Source organism: Bidens hawaiensis, unplaced genomic scaffold, assembly GCF_021521415.1.
Source record: "Bidens hawaiensis isolate Kalapana, Puna unplaced genomic scaffold, B.hawaiensis_p1.1 tig00014824_1, whole genome shotgun sequence".
Classification (NCBI taxonomy): Eukaryota; Viridiplantae; Streptophyta; class Magnoliopsida; order Asterales; family Asteraceae; genus Bidens; species Bidens hawaiensis.
Window position 1 is genome coordinate 535,236 of NW_027492307.1, and position 10,046 is coordinate 545,281.

At 33.9% G+C, this 10,046-nt stretch overlaps 1 pseudogene across 1 annotated transcript; it reads right to left on the minus strand.

Moving 5' to 3' along the window:
• Nucleotides 1-218: 218 nt before the first annotated feature.
• LOC143547734 (gibberellin 3-beta-dioxygenase 4-like) lies at nt 219-3,264 on the minus strand (annotated as a pseudogene). The gene is made up of 3 exons (XR_013137828.1): nt 2,760-3,264; nt 1,934-2,303; nt 219-499 (listed from the first exon to the last, which is right to left on the minus strand). The product of XR_013137828.1 is annotated as a gibberellin 3-beta-dioxygenase 4-like (transcript).
• Between the last annotated feature and the right edge of the window lie 6,782 nt (nt 3,265-10,046).

The following is a 10,046-nucleotide window of genomic DNA, read 5'->3' on the forward strand; positions in this document are numbered from 1 at the left end:
TAAAGATCTACAAGTACTTAGGATCATGACAATCTAGTCTCACTGGCGGCGCAGCTTGTTGCCCGCTTACCTGCCTCTTTATTGTAATTGGATCCGTTTATTGGAAATTTCAGACTTGTTTACTAACTAACAATAAAACCATATTTCACATTTTCATTGTAAAAGAAAAAAAAAACATGTGACCATATATAACCCAGTAACCCACAAAGGTCTATCCATAACGACAAAACACACATAACCCCGGTCAATATCAAGTACAAAATGAAAAAATGTTGGTCTAACTAGAAACATAAGAGAAAATATTGTAAAGAAAGGTTAAAATCAAAACCAACAAGATTTGATGGCTAAATGAAATGGTTTTGCCCATTTGGCCTTTGGTTGTAGGTGTGAGTGTGGATGGAGGGGGGCTATATAGAAAAGCCATTGATATACAATCCTTTAGTTTCCCTTTGAAAATTGGTCTCCCTATAACATGCTTGTACTCTCCGTCACTCCATGTCTGCATTTCTCACACCATAACTTGTTAAAAACATTACATCTTATGTTTATCAAAAAAATGAACACTAATCGCTTTGAACCAATGTTTAAAGTCAAAATGGTAGCTTTAGTGGTTCAAGTCGGTTAGGTGTTAAAAATCGACCAGATAGCGTGAGTAGGCAAGCATCAACGGTTTTCTTGTTGTTTTTTCTTGTACACTCAAAACCCATTAGCCCGTAACTGAACTGACAACACCCATATTTTTGGTTTATGCGATCAGACTAGTTGGTCCAATCTAGTTTTCAAAACAATGATAGGAACATATTTATGGCTTTTAAAACTCAAAAGGTTTAATATGTTAAACACGTGAAATGATAATGTATGATTAAAGTGGGTAAAGTTAACTCCAACATATTTACTTATCAAATCTATAATTAAGTATGTAAAAACTATTAATATCAATATATTGTATTAATGTATTATTAAAGCAATAATTATATTTTCTTATAAATAAAATTGTACGGGTTGCTTTTCCACGTTTTCTTTTAGCTTCTTTATTCGCAAAATGTACGAAAAGGTAACAAAATTATTAAATTTCTCATTTTAGGTAGCCAACTTCTTTCTCCAACTTTAAAGCAACATGCTTTCAAAATTATATTAAGTTGTGAATTTAAAATTTTAAATATTTGTTGTTACCAGGTCAGGGCCAGCTCAAGCTCCGCTCTGAGTTTCAAACCAGCGCTTGCTTTAAATTTTGTTTTGTTTTGACTTGATTTGTCTCAATTAGATTGTTAAAACCGGTCTTGAGCTAATAAGTTGCTCGAGATAGGTTCACTAAAAGCTTGAATGAAGTAAAGTTTATAAAACGACCTAGATCCTATATTATAATAAGTTGAAGCTTATTTACAAACATATTTGTATCTCATAGCTACTTTTTACTAGAGCTGTTAATAAACTACTAAAACTGATCATACAAAAGCAAATATGTCGATTCCGCCGATTTGAGATTTATATAATTTAGTTCAATGTTTAGTGTTTAAAAATTCGTCTTAATGATCCGGTTCACAATTTGGAACTTGGAACCAATCCTGTAAACTAAACTAAACTTATTTTTTATTATTTTCACTTTCAATAGTTATGCATGTGTATAATACTCATCATTTTACGTTGAATTTTAGTTTAGAAAAACGGTTAAAATTGTCAAAACCGGGTCAAAACCAAACCATTTTGACCGGTTTTGCCCTTGCCAAGTCAACCCAACCAACCTACCCAATTAGGTTGGTTGTTTTTCAGAATCATAGTTAACGGTTCAGCCAAAAATATTTAAAAAATAAAATTAACCAGACCATAAACACCACCACTACTTTCTGAGTCTTTCTTTTATGGTTACTTGTTTTCTATATTACTTGGTCTCTTCCATCAATGGAGCATATCATGAATCAACTAGTGAATGTACCTGCAACTGATCGCCAATGGTGATGATCAACGCATTGCTATCAGGTGAAAACGAAACCCAGCCTTTCTTGGAGTAAACATGAAACTCTGAAGCTCCATCACACACATGAAAGCAGAGTGTGTGAGGGTGTTCAGATCCTCTAATCAGCATTCTAATCACATCATATCTCAATGAATCCATATGCCGATCATCATCATCTGCTGTATCTGCATCCAAGCAATGCTTGTAGATGTAACACACAGATCCAGCAAGTTCTCCCTCTCTAGTTCCATCATCAAATCTCGGCTTTGGAGTAGAACGATCGATTAACAGTTTGAGTAGAACTTCAGATATGTTTTCGATCTCACACATCAGATTCTCCATTTTTTCACTACAAAAATTCAATCAAAAATGATCTTATTAGAGTTGTAAACAAACCATTATGAATCGAACAACGCCTTGTTCATGTTCATTCATTAAGGAAATGAACTTGTCCATGAACATTTCACCAACGCAAATGAACACAAACAACGTTTTGTTTGATTTGCCTAACCGAGAATGGTCATTGCTAGCGGTTCGGTCCGACTACCAAGTTTGTATCGTGTTATATAAATTAATCACATAATACTCGTATATATTTGTGTTTTAAAGTTAACAGTTTTGCTTAAATCTATATGATAAGATTAGAAAAGCCATCAGGAAATATTTACAAACCTTTAACAAACAAACATAAACGGACGTAAACTAACACATTATCTAATGTTCACGAACACAATTAAACCTGACTCTGTCCGTGTTCGTTCATTTAGTCAATCGAAATGTACATATAGTAATCGAGATTCGTTACCTGAAACTCGAATACTGATGAGGCCAAACTTCCTCCATCTCCGATTTCAACGAATCATCTCGACACCAAAGAACTCTTCGCTTGATTCCTTCTCATCTCCATGAAACTCCACGAAACCGTACAACCTCTCAGATGATCTAGCAACAACCGCCTTCTTCTCCGGCGACAATTCAAACACTCCGCCACCGGATCCGACAACAGAAGACAAAAGTTGACCAGTAATCCCATGGTTGACCAGCTCAAAACAACCGGTCTGTGCAATCACTTCAGTTAATTCAGCAACATCTGGATCGTTTAAACTTATCGCTTCGAAATCGAGCGTTGGAAGGTTCTGGATCTTCGAATTTTGCCTAGGGAATACTCGATCCGGTAACACTAGATCCGGTACACGGAGAGAGCGGTGGAGAAAGTCGGTGAGGATTTCGTCGTTGGCTACGGATGATCTGCGGCCTGAGGCGACTGGCGAAGGCGGTATTTGGTGAGAGGAGTGAGGTGAGTTAGTCATTGAGTGTGAATTATGTGATCAGAGAGTGGAATTAGATCACACCGTCAGATCGACCGAGACGAAAACAGTTGTTTTGATTGAAATTGTTATGGATTTGAATGATAATTTAAAAGGAAAAGAAGAGAATTGAGGAATGATGGAAGTGTCTGGAACAAATCCCACATAGAGTCCCAATCAACGCTTTTTGAAGCTTTGATGGTTGTTTGAAAAGGCGGGAATAAAGATAACGGTTTTGGTAACGTGACGTCAGCCGGTTCGGTATGAATGGGCTGGGTTCTGTAGCCCGTTGGTCAGATTGGTTTACTTTACTCTTTTGTATGGGCTTTTAGGCTATTAGCAGTTTAATGAAAATACAAATAGTACGCCACCAACTCACCATGTACCAACTACCAACCAGTAAATTTGTTAAAATTGATTCAAATTTAACATATAAATGATGTTATAACGATTGTGAGTTTGTGATTTAATAAACATAAGTTCAAGACCCCACACGTTGCAGCGGCTCGAACTAGATTCACGAAAGATCCCAAACGCCTATGTTGGTTACTTCAACAAAAATCCGAAAAGATCCATACTCTCTCTCTCTCTCTCTCTGTAGTTGCATTAAACTAGCGCATCACGACGATAACGCGGGGTTAACCGGATAGGTATCGGTTCGTTACTACAAAGATTATTTTTTGACCAACATGGAAAAGTGTTTGGTTAAATGTGAATAAAAAATTGTGAATAATTTGTAAAATTTAAAATTTTGTGACAAAAGTTGAAAGGCTAAAAGTTTTGTACAGTTCTTAAAAGAGTAAAAGTTTTATAGCCATAGTTGAAAAGCTAAATATTATGTTAAAAATGTAAATGTAACTTTAGTGGCGAAAGTTTAAATAATAGTTTTTTTGGTGGCAAGAATTAAAGGAATGCAACTTTGTAAATTGATATTTAATATATATAAATTAGGATGTATTGATGTGTGTTTAATAGATAACCAATTTAGGGTTAAGAAACGTGAGAATCGCATAAACATTGTATGTAGGGCATTGGAGACAACTACATGTAGTGGGGAGTAAAAGTGATAATTACAATACGTCTTATATATAATATTTAAAACAATAAGCTCAACTGTCTATGTAGTTCTCACAATTCTTTTAACGAATTAAGTATTTCAAAATTGACATTTAACATTTAGTTGTAAAATTCTATGAAATAGTTTGTTTATATGTGTCCATGAACCTTGTATATTAACATGACTAATTACTCATGTGATTTATTGTTGCGGTAACTGATAATGCACCACTTAACCATTTCCGCCCTTAGTTTAGTTAAGGAACAAATTATCATACTTATGGTGCTATTAGATTATACATATGATCAAAATACAATGTGGCTAATTAAACATCTAAGTTGTGCACTAAGTTTCGTAACTAACCGAATCCAACAAAGGGAGTGATTAAGCTCTTTTGTCATTCGTAACTACTCTTTTCACATAATTACCTTATGCAATTTGTTTCGGTTAAACAAATAACAATAAGTCTTTGAGTTTACTTATCAATAGCTACACAACATACTCCTCGTGGGGTGATACTTATACTTTATCTATTGTAAGGTAGAAAGGTTAAAACTCTTTGTTTTTAACTGGGACTTCTACATCGTACACAACCTACCCCTCGATATAACATGGTGCGAGATCATTTCAAACAAAAAAATATATTAACATTTTAGTACAGAGGTTTAGGATAGAATGATTTATCCACCAAAATGAATATTGATGCAAGAGAAATCTATCTCCACTCGATATTATGTTTTGTTTGCAGTAGTGTCTCGCATATGACCCACATGTTATATTATCCATAACGAAATACCTAAGAGGGTTACGAATTAATATTTAGTCGTTGTGGAAGCTTGATACCCATATATTATTTGCATTCCAAACTCTAATAACGTGGGCGACTATCAAAGGGTTTTATTAGATGTTGTCATTTTAACAACTTCATGGTCCACTTGGAGCCATCAAATGATTTAAACAAGGTGGGGTTCGAAGGTGTTAAAGCGGAGGCTTCATTGGCCTAAGGCCTCATGTCGACTTTTCTTTTGAACCACACACATTTGTCAATAATATAATTTCTATTTCTAAAAGTTTTAATTGTGACAAATGAGTCCGCTTAATTTTGACAAGTTAACAATACACTAGTGGCTTTAATTTGTTGATGCACTTTAAGTTGTTAGCTCCTTTTGAAAGAAGTCAATATTTATGAGTTTTAACCTTTTTCTTTCTTTGTCTCCCACATGGGATTTCACTTTGTTATGAGTTTAGCTATAAAAAAAAGGTTTTAGCTTAAGGAGAAAAAACAAGAAAATTGAATACTATAATTACAAGTTTACAAGTAAAACTATAAGTATTATTATTACAACTAAAACTATAAACATTATTTTAAAACTAAAACAATATGCTATAAATATATTGTTTCTCCCACCTTTTCTTTTCAATAAAAAATGGCCCCCCGTCAAGGTTGGGTGACCGATGGTTGTTAGGTACGAGATGTCTGGTGAATATACAAAACCAACAAAATTGATCTATCTAACTTTATTATCAAAATAATGTTTTGCTTATATTAAATTTCCCAAACCAACAAAATTGATCTATCTAAACTTTATTATCAAAATAATGTTTTGCTTATATTAAATTTCCCAAACCAACATGCATGAGTAAAATTACCATCTTACTTGTAACCTGAATACAATTTTACTACTTGTTGCGTCTAACTATAAAACTTAAATTTACCATGTTTTATATGGATTTCTACTTAATTCACATGTTTTAAACCTTTAATTTCTATGTAAGTTTTAAAATCTTACTATACAAATAAAAGAAAATGTAGAAGATTAGGTATCAAGCCTACATTTCTTCTAATCCCTAATCTCTTACCTCATTCATTTTAGCTATTCATGAGTCAAAATCATTTTGTCAAGTGGGTTATAACATAGTGTTGATTTTATTCATTATTGAATTAAGTGTCATTTTCATATATGAGATTTGACCAACTACGCAATTTTAATACCCTTTTTAAATTTCTTGCAAATTAACACTCGACGTTTCCATTATAATCATGTTATTTTAGTACTTTTCGTTAACCTCATTTGTTTTTTCCATTAAATCTACATTACATTTATTTATAAGTATTTTGAGACTCAAAATTAAAATAACGAATCTTATTTATTTTTTTCATTTGAAAAATCTCGTGTAATATACAGGTTCAATTACTAGTTTTGTATATATCTAATGTGTTCAAAGTCATTATATAATATAATGATGGTGGTCGGTAGACCTATAAACGAACGAACATGAACAAAAAATTTGTGTTCATTTAATTAAACGATCAAACATGAGCACATGTTCTGTTCGTTCGTTTATGTTCATAAGCGTTCGTGTATGTTTGTTTATGTCTGTTTATTAATGTTCGTTAATATATTAATAGAAAATAAATAAATATTATCTGAATGAGTCGTCTACTTAAATGTTTTATATTTGATAATTTGTGTTCATTTAAATGTTTTCATTTATGTTTGTTTGTGTTCATTTATCATATATGTTCATTTATCTTTGTTCAATTATGTTTGTTAAAATTTTAAACAAACAAACGAAAATAAATGTTCATTTTTAAATAAACGAACATGAACATAAATATTTGCTTGATTAAGTGTTTGTATCCGTGTCCATTTAAAGTTAAATGAACCAACACGAACATGCCCTTGTTCGTGTTCGTTCGATTCGTTTATAGGCTTTCATTATTCACATTTATGAATACATCGGTCTCAATCTTTAGTCTCTGTCGATTTTATTTGTGTTTGTGAATCGTTTGTGAACACATTCATTTCCGTATTGAAGAACACAAACATAAAATCTCGTTCGATAAGTGTTCATGAACCATTCGTGAACACATTATTTCCTTAATGAACAAGCATGAACAAGACCTTACTCGTGTTTGTTCGGTTTGTTTACAACCCTAGTGATCAGTATAACAACATTCCATTTTAAAAAAAAAATCTTAAATAAATTTAGAATCTAACATGTAACAAATCTTTGCTTGGGCATGGTGGTAAAGCGTGCTAGGATTACCCACCCCAACTGGTTTTCACTCATAGTCGTAGGCCTGTAAATGAACAGAACATTTGGTGAACTATTGTGAACCGTTCGACGGGAAGTTCGTTTATATTTGTTTATCTAATAAACGAAAGAACATGGACACATGTTTTGTCCGTTCATTTATGTTCATGAACGTTTGTTTATGTCTATTTATTTATTCTTGTTTGTGCATTAATAGAAAACAATTAATTATTATCCAGATATCTACTTAAAGATTTTATATTTGTTAAGTTGTGTTCATTTAAGTGTTCTCATTTATGTTCGTGATGTATATAAAACTATACATCTTTTAAGCATCAAATAATCTCTAAAAACTGCAAACTCCATCAAATAATATAGCTCAAATAGCTACATATCATGTTAAAATGTATTTTCAGGTAAACCCAAGCCTCAAACGAAGAAACAGATCAAAAGCTAAAGAGAAATGAAAGAAAACCCAAGAAAACAAGGAAACACGCCCTCGTGCCCTCTGAACACGCCCCTATGCTTTCCTATGCAAGAAAAGACAAAAATCTGCAAGAAAAGACAAAATATTGAATAGATCGGCAAGGGGTCGTGCCTTAGAAGGCATGGGGCCGTGGTCACCCTTCAGAAAAAGGCAAAATAATATAACAAATGACCAAAAACACGGGACCGTGCCTCCATAAGCACGCCCCCGTGGTGACTCAGCATGTACGATCTGACAGAGCATTTAATACAACTGGACACCTGGACACGGAGGCGTGTCTCATAGAGCACGGGGCCGTACCTGAGGGACTATTCTATCATATATTATTAGGGCAAATTTAATATATTTTACTTAATAATCATTAAGAAAGAATGGAGTGGATTCTTGATCTTAGATGGTAACCTTCATATAATTGATTTACTCATTTAGAATTTCTCTACTTGTCACCTTTATATTATATATATAAATATTTCTATTTTATAAAAAAGTTTAAAAATCAACTCCAAAATGATTAAAATTCTCCGATTTAACTAAAACGAAGACTCGTTATTAGAAACGTTTGTGCCCACGGATCGATATTTGGTTCATACCAATACTATTCTACATATACGATAGGTACACTTGTCTATTTTGTGTGTATTTATTTTTGGTAGAAATCAATTTTATAAATTTAAAACACTATCTTGTGCGAAATCTAAATCTCCCATATCAAATATTTTAAGCACTCAACGCCTCACATCAAGTTTTTGGCGTCGTTGTCGGGGACACGGTACGTTTCTAAGAACGATCCAAGTTTTAATTTGATCATTGTTTATAATTGTACAAATTTTTTAACTTTCATTTCATTAAAAAAAATTAGTAACTATTAAATTAGATATTTTTAAGGCTAGCCTAACTTATATTAATTAGCTTATATACTATTTTAGTTTTTTTTAGAATAGCTTAGATTAACTTTTAGTTTAATGTCAACTAATCTTTAAGTCTAATTTAAACAGTTTCAATTTGATTTTACCCCATGTATGTCCTCTACATTCGAGCCTGAGCTTGTTTCTCCAATTTCTGAACCGGAACGACTCTTTCGTCGACGAGCACGTAAACGAACTGCAGAAACCGCCGAAACAATCAAAGACGAGTCAGTAAACGCCACGACATCAGGAGAAAATTAAATCGAATAAATGATTACGGCCCAAAACAACGAACCAAACATGAGCCAGTATGCCAAGCCAACTCTCGAAGGCTACGACAATGGAGTGGCTCCACCCGAAATTACCGAAAATTTTAAAATCAAATCAAGCACCATTCATATGGTGGAAAATTCAATTCAATTTCATTGTCTCCTCGACGAAGACCCTCTTTCTCATATATCTCGATTCCTACGAATCTGCGGAACCTTTAAAATCCAAAAACTGTTCAGAAGATCAGATCAAACTCAAACTCTTTCCTTTCCTCTGGTTCCATCACCACTTGGGACCAGATGGTTGAACAGTTTCTCCTCAAATACTTCCCGCCTGATAAAACTGCTAAATACCGAGCCAACATTACCGGATTCTGGACCGATAATGATGAGTCGTTACACGCAGCATGGGAGAGATACAAAAGTTTTCTGAGAAGATGCCGTCATCATGGACTGAGTGTATGGTTACAAGTACAAACTTTCTTTGACGCATAATCAAGTCAAAACAAACAGGCCATCGACCAAATCGCCAGTGGAGACCTGGGATCCAAATCACCTAATGAAGCATTTAAAGTCCTGGAAAAAGCAGCAAAGAAGATTTTCGCTTACAACCCACCAATATCTACACCAACCTATAAAGGAATACACCACGTCGATTCCAACACTCTTGTCACCGCACAGCTTGAAGCCCTTTCTAAAAAGTTCGAACAACTTCAAGCCGAACTATCAAAAACCAATATCACATGTGACACCTAAGGAGGAACTCACAAGACAAATGACTGCAAACAAGTCATTATGGCCATGGAATAAGTCGATTCCATCGCCCGTCAGAACAACGCTTTCAGCAACAATTACAATCCAAGTTGGAGAAACCACCCGAATTTCAGTTGGAAGGACGGAGGTAACACTCAACCCCTACCCGATTCGAAAAAAGACCAATGAATCAACCCTTCCAGCCTAAACCACAATTTCAAGATAAAAGTTCCAGTAGCCATCAAAATCCAAGCTACTCAAAAATTGAAGAAATG